Source organism: Stylophora pistillata, chromosome 3 (genome assembly GCF_964205215.1).
Source record: "Stylophora pistillata chromosome 3, jaStyPist1.2, whole genome shotgun sequence".
In the NCBI taxonomy this organism is placed as follows: Eukaryota; Metazoa; Cnidaria; class Anthozoa; order Scleractinia; family Pocilloporidae; genus Stylophora; species Stylophora pistillata.
The window spans coordinates 19,803,103-19,819,016 of record NC_142521.1 but is presented as its reverse complement, the minus strand read 5'-3'; the positions used below and the strand labels follow the sequence as shown (position 1 = coordinate 19,819,016).

The following is a 15,914-nucleotide window of genomic DNA, read 5'->3' as shown; positions in this document are numbered from 1 at the left end:
ATATATTTAAATCATTTTCGTTTCTCTTTAGCGTAATAACCTTAACCCAGACCAGTTCTACTGCTGGCAGGGGTTGGAAACAACTGGAATAGTTCCCATTCCTGGAGTTAATTTTGGTCAAACGAAAGGAACATATCATTTTTGGTCAGTTTTATGTTCTCTGTTATCCACGAGATGAGCAGCCCAACATACTACCGCTGGCAACACAGCCGCTCTAGAAGACAGAAAGTGCCGGTCTTCTCTCTATTTCATTTGACTTGTGAATATCTTTTTTTTCCTAAAAAATATGATACTGAACATATTTGGAATTTCACATTTCTATCTTGCCCGGCTAGACAATCAGTGAGAAAAAGGCGTCACGAAATTGCAACATATCAACAAACTGAATTTGACTGGTTTTCTTATCGTTAGATATTCGCTAACACACCATTCTGCCTCTTTTTTATTACTGTTCTTGAGTTCTAAAGTAATCTGAGTTTGTACCTAGTTGCAGTTGTTTTACAGTTTGCAATCACAGGCCTGCTTCTTTTCCACTTATTTTGTTCTTATTTTTCTACTACAGATTAACAATTCTACCCTCTGAAGAAAAAGTTGTTCCTATGTACGAAAGGCTCAGCAAGTTTCACAAGGAATTCATGAACAAGTACAAGGACGACAAAGACAAATAATAGTGATTTAAAAGCTCGTTTTTATGTTTTGTACCTACTAATTTTTTCATGCAAATTGACTCTCAATTCACCAGTTCAAAGAACATTATGCCTCAAAGGCAGTTACTAAGTTGTCACAGCATTCCTATACATGTTGCACATCGCAAAGTGTGTGACATGCACCTAGCTCATCGATAGTGTGTATGTGTATCTGTTAGTCTAACCAAAAATTTATCTTTCTGAAGAAGGTGATTGGTTTGAAGTTAAACCTCAGAGTAACATTTGACCGTGTAATATGATCATCCGCTTCAGGAAAGACTCCTGAAAAGGACTGTTGTAGTGGGATTCTGGACCTTCCACCCCTTCAGACCTGTGGGTATTTCTGATAATTGTCTGAAATCAAACGTCAAACGACAATATTGCATATTACAGTAACTATTTAACTTGAAGTATTTAAACTGTACTTGTCTTAAAATAGTTCTCAGCTCATTTAGGCTCCAGTCTGAAAAGTCTGCGTTTTCCGTAGAAACGTTTGCCCCCTACCCTCCCCCCCCTTCCCTTCCCCCATACCAATCAAAAATGCTTGGGGATCCGTACCTGTATGGCAAGCCAATTGTAGCAATATTTAATACTAAAATTCAATTTCAATTCAATTTCAATTCAATGAAATTCAATGAAATTCAAGTTCAATTCAATCAAATTCAATTTCAATTCAATCAAATTTAATCTCAATTCAATGAGATTCAATTGCAATTCAAAGAGATTCAATGAAAATTCAATGAAACTTCAATGAAAATTCAATGAAAAAATATATACATTCAAAATTCCTTCCGGTCAGCGACCGGAAATGATAACTAGCATACGGCAACTTTAGAGGCCCATTTCCATCCGAGATCCTTTGTAGTCGTTTGTTTTTGTTTTGAAATCGCGATATTGTTAAATGGCGAACTCTGATAGTCATTCACAAACACTATTAAAAAGAAAAACAAAGATTTGGTGAAGAGCACAGTAAACAAATTTGCCGCAAAATATTTCAGACTGAAAAATCATAAATCGAGTCTGTTTAAAACTTGTACAAAGCTTACCTGATGTTGAAGGAAATTGTTCGGCTTCAACACTAAATAAAATATAAACAAATAACCAATATTAGCCAAAACTGATTTACTTTACGCATTTCAATTATAGAATAATGACTTGTACAAATGAGATCGCTTACATACATATCTCAAGATCTCAAGTAAAAATCAGTCAAATAATTATGTTCACCTCGAAAAAATCTCCTTGGAGTCTCTAGTTCCATCGTAGGAACAATGCAATAACATTTATTGCAAAAGCACTGTCTGTAGTGTTACCGAAACCCATGGTTGTTTCCCTTGCCTTCCATAAATCATACACAGACTCTCGAAGTCGAATAACCTTTGCCGAGCCGGGCACTTCCTCGGCCTTCCTCTTGACCGCTTCTTCGGCGGCATCAACTTTCAAATGACGTTTTTCACCGTCATACATGTAAGAATTCAAAACTATTTACTGATATGGATACTACGATAGTTTGTTGTTCGCACATGATTCAAGATGGAACTTTGAAAGCCTTAATTAGTAAGATGGAAGAAGATATCAAAGCGATTCCGCAACTACAAGGAAAATAGCGTATTTTTCATATATGAAAAATGATCCGGGCGCGCAAGGCATTTCGGTTGGAAATGGGCTTTATGTTTTCGCGCGGTAAATTTAATTAGCATCATGGCGGACGTAGAGCCAGAATTTGACGTGGAAAAAGACTTACCTGAATTTTTATCGTCAGTGCTCGATAGGACAGAGCAGTGTATACATAATAATGAAACGGATATCAATGACTTGCAAGCACAATCTGTAGTTCTCGATCGAACCGTTAGTCTTTTGAGTTCTATTGCCTTAACTGACTTTGAACAAGATCGGATCGAGTGGGAATCTCTAGCTACTGCTTTTGCAGAAGTACTACGGGCTATTGAAAATCATCACAAAACTCTAGCAGTAAAGCCTTCATCAATTTCTCGACGTAAATGTAAAATTCTCAGAACGGGAAATCCTGGGAGACGGTTGTTAGTAAAACGCCTAACGGCGTAACGGCGTAACGAGAAACCGCGTAACGGGATTTTTTTAATGTTGTTTTCCTTTTTTTTTTTCTTTTTTTTTTTTGTGTTATTTTTTCTTAACGTTTCTGCAATGGGCTATTCCGGTCAGTCTGCATTGAGGCGTTGCGTAACATGAACTTTGCGTTTGATAAATTTTCGAATAACAGGCATTAAGATACGCATATCAACAACATTGAATGGAAAATCTTACCCCAGAAGTGAGTCTGCTGTCCTTGACATCTGCATCTACACAAGGGAAGCATTGAATCTACATCTCAGCATAAAACCTTAACTACAACCGTGAATTGAATTTGACAGCCATATGTAGTTTTAGCAGATAAGCTTAGTATCCACATTAAAAGTACTTTTTATCGCCATCGCTACAATCAAAGCGATTTTAAAGGCTCTTCTATAGTGACTACTATTAATAAGCGTTAGAGGTGAGCTACATTTTAATAAAAAATATTATGTACCATCAAATTAGGTATTCAACTTTCACTTACCAGAAAGCCTTCTTTCCCCAAGGAAAATGATTTCTGTGGAAAATCGTAAACGCAAGTTGTTAGAATTGAAGAATAGCTCGCTGGACGCAAAAACTACTGAATTACTGAAACCTGCAACTACACTAAATAAATTGTGACTGAAAAGATCGAGGAGCAAGAAACCTGGGAACTAACTAACTGAAAATGAAAGTCCAAAACTTACCATCATCGTTCTCGTCCATGATGACCGACCTCATGGAAGCGTGTGAAAGCGCCCGCACTTTCTATTGTCTCCGGAAATGCGGTAACTTTGGCCAAAGGGCGGGAAAACCCCGCCAATCGCGAATAATAATGTTCACTTTTTAAAAATAATAATAAAATTTAATAAAATAATGGAGGCGCGGTGGCCTCCTGGTTGGTGCGCTCGACTCCGGATCGAGTGGTCCGGGTTCGAGCCCCGGCCGGAACATTGTGTTGTGTTCTTAGGCAAGACACTTTACTCTAACAGTGCCTCTCTTCACCCAGGTGTATAAATGGGTACCGGCAAATTTAATGCTGGGGGTGACCCTGCGATGCACTGGCATCCCATTCAGGGGGGAGTAGAAATACTCCTAGTCGCTTCATGCTACAGAAACCGGAGTTAAGCACCGGCCTAATGGGTCACTAGGCTCGTAAACAGACTTAACCTTAATAAAATAATAAATTTTTTTTAAAAAAATACAAAAAAAAAATAAAAACATTGAAAAAAATCCCGTTACGCAGTTTCTCGTTACGCCGTTACGCCGTTACGTGTTTTCCTAACAACCCTGGGAGACCACAGTTCTATATATCTCTGACACGTTGGAAGATCTTCTCGGACTTGGATTTTCACTGGAAAAAATTTCTTGGTTGTTTGGTGTGTCTCGTTGGACAATTTATCGTAGAGTACATTTATATCTATTAAGTTGCAAATATAATGATTGAGCTCATCGCTTTGGTTAAATGTTTGCAAGTGAAACGAGTGATGAAACGTCACTTTCAGATGTTTTGACCATATGGCACATAGTTAAGGGGGTGGGCTAGAGGTGCTACATTTAAAGGGGTTATGTTTTGCTGGGCTTGGCCAATATCTTAGGTATCATGTCAACAATGGACTTTAAAGACTGGGCTTAAATTGTTGTATTTCCTGCTGAAATTGTATAAGATGTTTAAATTTATATTTGAAATGTATATTAGAACATGTTGAGTTGCAAAAATTGCTTTCTTTGGACCACTTGCACTATAGAAAGAATATGTCTAGTGGTGCCTTATAATTGTGCTGCATAAGGATTTTTCACAAATAATAATTCAACAGTTGATTTAAAATGGGGTTTTCAGAATTGTGAAGTTTTTTCAGTCTGCTAAAAGTATTTTCAGGTGCCAATGCTCATACAGTCATTGCACTCATAACAATTCATGGGAAAGAATGAATTCCTCAGTAAAAAAATTTGATTACAAAGTTGTAGCATGGTTTCTAGAAAATGGGGGAGGACATACGTTGTGTTTTATCTGTGAATTAGCTGTCTATGTCTGTTGGCAAATACCCAAAAATTGAAGAAAATCTTCAAAAAAAATACTTTTTAATTTGTTGTTAGACACAAGAACTTTCACTGCTTGATTGTAGCATTGTATCTGTTGAAATGTGAGCATCATACTTGTGCTGTCGAAAATAGACAGCTGCTTAAGTAAAAGAGTTTCTGTTCTATGGTACCTGAATAAAGTAACTTAAAGTCATTTTTGATACTGGTGTTGAATACTGAATTTCTTTGGCAATTGGCCATATCAAACCCTATTGCATGTTCATTTAGCATTTGATTAATAATGACACTGAGTTGTTAACTTTACTGCCTGCACATCCCATGTAGCAATATTTGAAGATGGCCACATGATTTGCCAAAAAGGCATAGTGTTCTTAACTGTTTTCAATACTCTCTCTTACTATCTGGTGAATGTTAATGTAGATATCTATGCCGATTTGCATCGATGACATGAGTGGATCAATCCGCTCAAGAACTTTGGTTTGAACTGACTGATGCTCAACTGGTAATGTCACTGGAGGAACAATAACATTGTTGTTGATGTCTTCAAATGGAGTTGGTCCATCTGGGTCAACACCATAGAACTCCAGGTCATCAGGATCCTTGTCTAATTGCCCATGTACCAAGGGGTTGTCTTCATTTAACATGCCATTGACCCACAACTGATACGGGGACTAATGGTTTGCTTTCCTTGCCTTGTGATGGTTGAAGGCCTCCATATAATTGTGAAGCGCAAGGTTTATTCTTGGGAGGAATGTCAAATGTAGTGCAAATATATCCGTTGGGTTGTCAACGTTAAGCAGGCCTGTATCCTCCATTGCATAAAACTCGTAATAGAAAAGATGACACAAACACCTGAAGACATTCCTCCAGAGTCTTTCAGTTCTCTGATTTCTCGTGGAGGGACCGGCAATGAAACTCCCTCTACCTTCACCTCTTGCTTCCACCCTGTCATCATCATCATCATCATCGTAGTTTATTTAATAAGCAGGTTAGGGGGTAGGCAAGACATTAAGTCATGATGTGGACCTGCACTAATCAAAATTATCAATTAATAAAAACCTAGTGGGTGAATAAATCGAAAATGGGTATGTAAATAATGACAAATGAAATAAACTAATATTAATAACAATACAGAGTAAATATTAAAAGTATTTAAAGTCCAAAGATTTTTTGGAAACGCTGTAGGAAGCTTTAGTAAAACTGATAGATTTCAGAATCCTCTTGTTTTCCTTAAGTTTTCTCTTGAAAAATGTTAGGTTTGAACAGTTCTTGATGTCTTCAGGAAGGAGGTTCCAGGATAGTGTAGCTCTGTGCTTAAACGAAGATCTTTCCATTTCTGTTCTTGGTCTATGAACCTCAACTTTTAAGGATTTTCTTAAGTCATAAGGAGTCTCGGATTTCACTATTAAGTCATTTAGGGGTTGGATGCTATTTCCATGATAGATATTGTCTGTAATAACTAAAAGTCTCTTAATGTAAAATGAAACAATAGAGTTCCAGTGTGGAGCGTTCATGATGTCATCACTGTGGATGTTACGGGGTAGATTGTAAATAATTCTTGTAGTTCTTAAATGAATTCGATCAATACCATCTATCAAGGCTAAAGAACAAGACCCCAGACTACAATGCCATATAAAACACTAGGGATAATAGTTTTATAATAAATAGTTTCTAAGGTTGGTATCGGTAAAAACTTAAAGCCTGGTTCACATATAATCGCAGACGATCGCAGGCGATTGCACGATCACTGAAACCTCTCAACCGAAGATCGCAAATCGCATGTTCACATATGATCGCAACTGATCGCAGCGATCTATGACAATCGAGTCCAACGTAAACGCAAAGTACGCTTAAATTTTAATAGGTATTAACATTCTGCTTCTGTTGTCTTTACTTAAACGGAGAATCGCTGCCTGACCAAAGAAGAAACGTCTCTTCTTGATGCAGAAAGTCTTCAGAAAGAGCGAATTCTTTGCTAAAGCGATTGAACATACAATCGTATTTTCTAATTTCTTCCATAAACTGTTCCGTGTCAATTTCACCTTCCATCTGGTCAAAACACACACACGTGTAAAAGTTGATAAACAATTGGTTCTCATAGTATCATGGCGCTTGCATAGCATTATTGGACACATCACAGGGGGCTCATACAATCTGTTTGTGTAGCCGACCGCTGTTTTGTAGTGAATGTACCAGATTTACCGCTTGTCTCACCTAGAGTGATATATTGCTGACTATGTGCATTGATAAATAAACGTTGAATTACTTTACCTGCGGTGCTTAGTCGTCCTTTTGCCTCGAAAATGTTTTTTTTGAGCGATTTTGAATAAGTCTGATTTCGTCGTTAATGTAATGCATTAAAGAAAGACAAGGGAGGAAGCCTTGTTTTGAAAGGGTTCAAGCGCCCGAGCGATTTTGACCCCGAAAATCGCATTGCTCCGCTTTCAAACTTCGCAGCATTAAGGTCAAAAGATGCACGATTCTCCTCGTACCTTCCAGTCGAAAATCCATCCAAACGGACCGGAGCTAGCCCTCGAAGAAAATCAAAATCCCACAGTATTTTGGTAGTCAAAGTTATCCAGAGAGCCCTAAATTTTTGAAGGCTTGTTTTTTCAATTTTTTTTTTTTTTTTTTCAAGATTTTTCCGAAGAGTGTACGAGCTCCGAATATATATTCCGAGGATTAACCGAAAGCTAACCGAGGGTCTCCGAAGTTACCCGGAGATCCTCGAGGAACAATCGAACCCTCGGCTTCATTTGTTTTTAATCGACTTTTTTCATTTCATCTTTTGTTTATTTTTAATTATTAACTTATTTATTTTTTAACAGCGTGAAACTAAATAATAAACAGCAAATCATTCGTCAAATTAGAGGTTAACATGGTCAGCGTCCCTCTAATCAGGATCTCGATTATTCATTAAAAGGGTACAAAGAAAATATAGCAATGCTATAGTCAGTCTGCCATTCACACAATTTCAATTCCGGGAAAGCACTGCTTAACGAAAGCGATGAGCTCTTCCGTTGGAGACAGGCCTCGATCCCTCGTTCCTCCTTAACAGACCTTGCACATAGGTTTTCCAGCTTACCTTTCCGAAGAGCGTACGAGTTCTGAATATACTCGAGGATTGACCAAAGATTATCTGAAGGTTTTGGAAGTTACCCGAAGATCCCTGAATTTTTTAATGCCTGTTTTTAATTTAAAACAGCTCCGAAGATTTTCCGAGTGGTTTACGAGCTGTGCATATACTCCGAAGTTACTCGAGGATCCGGCCTGAGGAACAATCGAACCCCCATGAACATGGTCGAACACCTATAAGGAATTAAGAAAACGCTGAAGAATCTATTTTTATGTTAGTTACACGGAATTTGTTATGGTGAATTTTGTATTAGCCAAATGAAAAGTGCATGGATATTGGGTAAATTCAAATCAGTTTGTTTCCGGTTGGACAGTTAACCACCCCGATATCCCACTCCTTTTTCCTCGTCCGAAGAACAAAGAAAGATCGAAAACGCAGACCTTGTGAAGACTTAGCATGCAGTAAAATACGTCAGTGACGCCATTGTCTAAAAATTGATCGCGAAATTATTTTTTTGAGTTAAACTTGAATTAATAACTTGAATTTTGAATAAAATGTTTCAGCATTTGATTAACTCCTTCTAACAATAAAGCAATATCCGTTTGACGTGATAAGCATGAGTGAAACCTGGCTAAAGGACAACCCTCTTTTACGACACCATGTGACCATACCGGGTTATAATTGCGAACTTAGAAGCCGTAATTCCATCAGAGGTGGAGGTGTGGGAGCTTACATAAAGGAAACTTTGACCTATAAAAGCAGAAGTGACATCGCGGCTAAAGAACTCGACCTTGAACAACTGTGGCTCGAATTTCCCGGTAGAAATAAACATAGTAAGCTACTTTTAGGAACAATGTATCGCTCGGTAAGAATGCTAACCTCAACGGAATGGCTAGAACGTTTTGAGAGCCTCCTTGGTTACCTAACAGCAACCTGGGATGGTCTTATAGTTGTAACAGGAGACATCAACATAGATTTACTCACACCAAATAAACCCATAACCAGCCAATATCAAGACTTATTACACGACTCGGGAAGTCAGAGGGCCAATAACTAAAATCAACCAATCAAAATGCTCTATCGCCGGTCGATATTCTCTCAGTATTGGACCGGGCACTGTCCCGAACAGTCCCGAATGATACCGCACTTGTGTTCCTTTGAACTTCAGTCGTATAATAAATCTCTCATTAACCAAGCTTGCTCGGGACCGTACTGGAAGAATATCGGCCCTCGGTCTTTTTTGTACGGACCTCGCTACGCTCGGTCCGTACTGTCAAGACCTTGGGCCGATATTCTCCGAGTACGGCCCTCGCACTTGGTTCATAAGATATACGTATTATCTTCACTAAACTTACATCAACATGTACATAAACCAACCAGGACAACAGACAAGACGAGCAAACTTATCAATCATATAATCTCTCACCTTCCAGAACGAATTTCGCACACAGATCATGTTCTTCCATGTCCTCTAGTCAGTGATCATGACGCTGTCTACGCAACTATTAACATCAAAGTTACCAGATTCAAAATAAGGCACAAATTCATCAGAAATTTGAAGAACTTTGATGAATCTTCTTTTATTGAAGACTTTAAACCACTACCATTTGCAGCCTCTTTTGGAGTCTCCGATCCGGATGAAAAGCTCGAAATACTAAGTTCATTGATCAAAGAATGTATCGATAAGCATGCACCATTAAAATTAACGAAGGTCACTCGACCACCTGCACCGTGGCTTAAAGATCCAGTCATTGCGGAACTCAAGGAACAAAGAGACCGCCTACGATCTGCAGCAGGAACGAGTAACAACAACAAAGAAACTTGGGAAAAGTTCCGTGCGGCCCGTAATCGCCTTAAAGAATTAATTAAGTCAACCAAGAGAAACTTCATGGAAAGAATATTGTCATCTAAGAAACCAAAAGAAGTTTGGAGAGTAATTCACCGCATCCTACATCCGAGCCCGCAGCGAATAACCATGCAACCGGACAAGCAAAACAATTTCTTTGCATCCACGGCCGAACGCACCATTGGCATCAACGCACACCATGTTGATGATCACGCCTCAATTATAAACTTGATTCAATCCCTCCCTGCAAACTTTGATAACGGTTTTCAAATCAGGACCGTTACTCTTAAAGAGGTCATCCACGAGTTACGTAACATTTGATCAGACTGTTCAACTGGTCCTGATAACATCCCTGCAAACATGAAGAAAATGGTTGCAGATTATCTAGGGTCTCCGCTTAATGGTGCCATCAGAACCTGCATCAAGAACTTGTACTTACCATCTGCTTGGAAGATCGCGCGCATCTGCGCGATTCCTAAAGGGAGCCAAATTAAATCTGAGAAAGATTTACGATCTATATCAATATCACTTGTGCTTTCAAAGGTTTATGAACGACTGATTTTCCGTCAGCTGTCTGTTTTTATTGATAAGAACAATGTTCTCAACAATAACATTTCTGCCTATCGAAAGGGACAATCCACTACTACTGTACTTCAAGCCATACGAGACCACATAGTAAAAGCCATGAAACGTTCGGAGGTAACTATGATGATCTTAGCCGATTTCTCCAAAGCCTTCGATACGATGTTTCAGAAATCTTATCACCAAGATGAGTAAACTAGGTTTTCCTAGAGGCTTCCTGATATGGACAATCAATTATATTACGCATCGTAAACTATTCCTACAGATCAATGACACGTGCTCAGAGTTTAAAAACGTGAATTTTGGGGTTCCGCAAGGCTCCATCTTGGGCCCGGTGCTATTCAATATCTATGTTGCTGATCTTCAGGAGAACGTAAATGTCAAATGCTTCCAGTATGTGGACGACACAACAATCTACGATCATGCTAAACTATCTGACCTAAATAACTGTAGAAACTGTATCTCCCAATCAATTAATAAACTAAGTGCCTGGTCTAAGCAGAGTACCCTCGCCTTTAACAACGACAAAACCAAGGTTACGATCCTATCCACCCCGCAAATGTCCAGAGTATGATCCTAACATCGTAGTCATGTGATTATAAACTAGGACGTATTAAATCTTGCAAACTGCTTGGAGTTCACATCAATGAACATCTGAAGTGGGACGATCACATCAAGCACACGGTATCTGGATACTACGCCACTCTATCCATACTAAGAAAATTGAAACACCTTGCCAAATATGAGCTTAGAAAGCAACTGGTAGAAACATTGATTTTGTCAAAACTAGATTATGTAGATCTGTTTTTTTACCCTTTACCACAATTCTTACTTCGCCGTTTGCAACGAGTTCAATTTGCTGCCGCAAGTTTTGTACTCGGTCACTATGTTAAGAACTTTCGGGATGTACTTAAAATCGGATGGCTTCCAATCAATGAGAGAAGAGATTTGAACCTCCTGAAATCATACTTTAAAGCTTTGCATAACACTGAGACTTGGCCAGATTATCTTAAAATAATTAGACAGGAATGCCGCAAGGAACTGCGCTCAAGCAATTCAATTAGATTAGTGGTCCCGACCGAAAACAGCACTTTCCAAGACAACTCGTCGAAGCTATTCAACAATTTACCAGAGTTTATTAGAAACTGTAAAGATTACAGAACCTTTTTAAGACTTTCAAAATCAATTGCTATGATAAAAAGAATAGAAGGGGTGCAACGACGTGCGACTCGGCTTATGTTACCCGATTATAATAAACGCTTAAAACGTCTCAACCTGCTACCACTGGTTTACCGCAGAGAAGTCAAGGATCTTTCAACTTTTTATAAACTAAAGTGCGGGCATTTTAACTCTTCACTTAATTCGTATTTTCAATTTTGTTCAGATGAGAGATTAAGATCACATGCAAGTAATAAAGTAAGAATTAATAGATTCAGGACGGAACTTTTAGTTTCCCTTGTGAGTTTATGTTGTAACTTAGGATATGTGATTTTATCTTAAGAAATAAAGATTATGTTATGTTATGTTATGTTATGTTTTAAGGGAACATTTTTTAATAGGATTCCGTATCTATGGAACAATCTACCTGATGCATTGAGGACGGCCACCTGTAGTGTTTCTTCTTTTAAGAGACTATGCACTATTTTTTCATAACGATAGGGTTTTCGAACCTGAGCACCCCTGTACCACCTGGGCTAAACCAGCACTTAGTTAGTAAGGTTGTTAGTTAGTTAGTTAGTTAGTTAGATTACTCAGTTAGGTAGTTAGCAGCTAGCTAGTTACATACCTTGATTAAGTTTTTATATATCCGTATATTTTCTTCATAATGGGTTGACTAGCACGTATGGTTCGTCAGTTCCCTTCTAGTCTTCCCCACTGCCTTGTTATGTAATCCAATTTCTTATTATTGTCTGTTCTTTTGTTTTTTCCCCATGTAATTGCAGTGAAATGGAATAAATAAATAAAAAACAATTTTTATGTAATAGAGTACAGAGCGATTAGTTAGTTTTACTGTAATTTTTATTCGGTTAATCTGACTTCTACTTTTAATTGCATATTGCGTAATTTGTGAATAACTTAATTTGATTTATTTTCATTGCCATTGATGTATTTTTGACAGGGAAGAGCCACCTAGTGGATCTGTTAATATATCATTATGATTATTATGATTATTATTATTATTATTATTATTATTATTATTATTATTATCTCTTCTGTTTGTAGAGACTCCATATCTCGGGATCGCCTTATGACTTTGCCTTTTCAAGGAGCTTGTATCTTTTGTTAATTTTTTTTCTAATGGAGGTGTTGATCCAAGGAAGAGACTTATCTCTTATTTCAGCATCTCGTAGGGGTAGGTGGTGATGTAGGACTTCATTGTATAGATATTGCCAAGCATCTACACTGTCATCGATGTCGTCGAATAAACCAGTTATATGCCAGGGAGCCCGGTCGAAGTCACTTCTGAGTTGCCTTGTGTCTAGCGATTTATAATTCTTGGTTGGGATAACTTTGGGTTTTGCATTACCTCTTGCAACTTTGAACTACGAATATTAGGTGGTGGTCAGAGACACCCAAGTCGATGGAGCCAGAAACTAATACATTTTCCACACCATAATCCAAACGAATACGTGATGGTCACAACCCATCTTTTTCAATTGCTTTCAGAAAGAGTTCCAGAACAGTTTGCGAAAGATTGTTATTACTACATCTGAGAAACACAACTCTTCCAGAGAAACCATCTATACATCTGTGGATTACAAAACCCCAGCGAATGAGAGAATGATGACCATCTAAATGCCACAGAGAATTTGGCCATAGGACGGAGTACCGCCTACGAGAAACAACAATTCCCCACCTCGAGGCAGTATTCGCTGGATCCACTCTTACTTAACACTCACGAATTCTTCTTCTTTGAATCCTCAGTCCAAGTGACTTATTAGGTACCCGGCTATGTATGTTCGCCCAGTTGTTAAATACATGACGACCGGCCTGTATACTCCAAGACTAATTCATCCAATTCTGTATCCGGCAACAAACTAAAATTTGCCGTGCTTTGCAAGCCATATGATTATACTCTACGATAAATCGTCCAATGAGCTAGACGAAACAACCAAGAAATTCTTTCCAATGAAAATCCACGTCTGAGAAGATCTTCCAACGTGTCAGGAGATATATAGAACTGTGGTCTCCCAGGATTTCTCATTCTGAGAATTTTACATGTACATCGAGAAGTGGAAGATTTTACTGCTAGAGTTGTGTGATAATTTTCAATACTGCAAAGGCAGTAGCTAGAGATTCCCACTCGATCCGATCTTGCTCAAAGTCAGTTAAGGCAATAGAACTCAAAAGACTAACGGTTTGATCGAGAACTACAGATTGTGCTTGCAAGTCATTGATATCCGTTTCATTATTATCTATACACTGCTCTGTCCTATCGAGCACTGAGGATAAAAATTCAGATAAGTCTTTTTCCACGTCAAATTCTGATTGGTCGTCTAGATATCCGCATCTAAAGTTAGAGTAGCGTAAAATATGCGAGACATGTTGCGTGAATGGACACCACACGGAAACTATTTCAAATATCAAAATTTGCTGAAACGCTTTCGTTCGTCATTATCCCTAGAATGTTTTGGTGAAATTTCACGAAAATTGGTCGAATCTACATACCTATAAATTCGCTCAAAGTGGAGTACATCTTTCAAAATCAAATGCGAAATTTTAGCTCCTAAAGGTTTGTAAACAACTAGCGCCACACAAGATTATCTCGCCTCCGGAAACCGCGAACCAATGGGAAGACTGGGAAGACGGACCTCCTGGCGTCGATGACAATGGATCAAGATTTTCCGGCGAAAAGTACCGCATAGCACTCAGGTTTTTTTGTTTTTTGCTTTTTTTTTTTCTTCTTATCTCGCTCAGTTGAACGTTAAGTAATGGGAAAAGTTGGCAAAGGAAAATCCCGCAACAAAAAAGGTAAAGCTGGAAAAACCTGCTGAAAAGCTGAAAAGCAAAACAGCGAATCGACAGACAGCTTAAGAAATACTCTTATCGCTGAATGAGTTCTCTTGGGTAGGTTTATTCGTGATTTCATACGCTTTGAGGCAATTGCCTTTATTTTTGTATCACGGCTGGTACTTGCTTATTGAAAGGAAACTTCGGTTTCAACCTTATGTACGACAAATGTAGATTTGATGGCGACTTCTTTGTTCGCAATTTGGATGCCAGAGTGGAGAGGAGCGCCAGGATTGTTTTTTTTTTTTTTTTTCCTGACAAAATAGTGCCATTTCTGTCTTCTTTGGGCCTGTTTTTTCTTTCTCTTTGCCCAATTGCAAGGACTCCTCTCTAATTTTGATTTATGTTTTTTATTCATAAGAAAAGACATTCCACTTGCAGGGAACTTCCACGTATGAATGTTATCAAGTGCGCGATGTAAACAAAATATGCAAATAACATGAAATTGCCGCGATTTTCCCCCAGAAGGTTCTAAGGAACGCCTTATTTTCGACTGTTTTTTTTTTTCGCGACTTTTTTTTCCGCTACTTTTTTTTTTCGCGACTTTTTTTTCACCACTTTTTTTTTCGGAACGTTTTTCTTCGCGAAAAAAAGGCGCGAAAAAAGTGGCAAAAAAAAAATCGCGAAAAAAAAAAGGTCGCGAAAATTAAAAGGAGAGTGTAAGTGTTGCAGAGCACTTAAGGAGCTCCGTAGGGCTCGCCCATTTACGAGAACATGACACCTTCCCGATTTATTAACTTTTATTTTAACATATGTTTTCCTAAATCAGTCGGACGGCTTTTTGAGATTTTTAATTTTTTTTTTTTGGGGGGGGGGGGGTTAGGATTAGGGTTAGGGTTAGTAAACGTTAGGTAAAATGTCTAACTTCAATCTAGAAAAACGATTTTCCCGGCTTCTGAAGGTGGGAAATAACCTTAAAAAAACTCATCCAAACAGCCGTCGGCGTACGTCACAAAATTGCCGACAACATTTTTCTCGTTCCTCTGTGTCCCCGGACTCTAGTGTTACGTAATCAGTAGTGACAGGCGTACTAAGGAGTCATCACAGGTCGCCCAAGCTCTGCCACAGGCTCTTTCACAGTGGATTATTAAAGAGTTTGTATACTGGTTTAGTTAGACTTGCTTTTCAGCTCCGTAAATGTAAAGTTGTGTGAAACAATCAAAGAAATAAGGTCTTACCTTCATAGAGAGTAGTCTGTGTTGTTCTCCTCGCGATTTGTGGCCGTTTTGACGTGTTTTAGCTTGACGCCCTAATCGCCACCGAGTAACCGTGCACAAGATACGGGAAGGTCGGAAACTTCTGTTGACAAATGCTCGTGGAAATCGCTCGAAAACAACACTGAAATACTTTGCCTCGAATCAAAACTTGGCAGAACGGAAGCCAAATAGTTCCTCTTTAAGTCCACCGAAAAAAATCCCACAAAAGCTGGTTTGTCGAGCAACCAATCCAGCAAGAATTTCAAATTAACGGCCGTTCTAATCTTCTAATGCGTGGAAAGAACATGTTGCGCAGCTGAGAGACCGTTAATGCGCAGTCAACCCGGACCCTAGTCAAATCTCTCTCAACGGGTCCTCCCCATAGTCTTCTGACACCAACTCTT

At 38.6% G+C, this 15,914-nt stretch overlaps 2 long non-coding RNA genes and 2 pseudogenes across 2 annotated transcripts in view; 1 reads left to right on the top strand and 3 right to left on the bottom strand.

Moving 5' to 3' along the window:
* Positions 1-1,096, top strand: part of LOC148734940 (uncharacterized) — a 38,409-nt gene extending 37,313 nt beyond the window's left edge. The window contains exons 3-4 of the long non-coding RNA XR_015999317.1: positions 32-259; positions 563-1,096. This is a non-coding gene — a long non-coding RNA (uncharacterized LOC148734940). The remainder of the gene's footprint in view (positions 1-31; positions 260-562) is intronic.
* Positions 1,097-1,722: 626 nt separating this feature from the next.
* Positions 1,723-15,865, bottom strand: LOC148734937 (uncharacterized). Its single transcript, XR_015999318.1, has 4 exons — positions 15,493-15,865; positions 3,262-3,294; positions 2,970-3,004; positions 1,723-1,764 (listed from the first exon to the last, which is right to left on the bottom strand). It is a non-coding gene; the product is annotated as an uncharacterized LOC148734937 (long non-coding RNA).
* LOC148734939 (uncharacterized) lies at positions 4,734-5,776 on the bottom strand (annotated as a pseudogene).
* LOC148734938 (uncharacterized) lies at positions 10,106-14,167 on the bottom strand (annotated as a pseudogene).
* Positions 15,866-15,914: the final 49 nt, after the last annotated feature.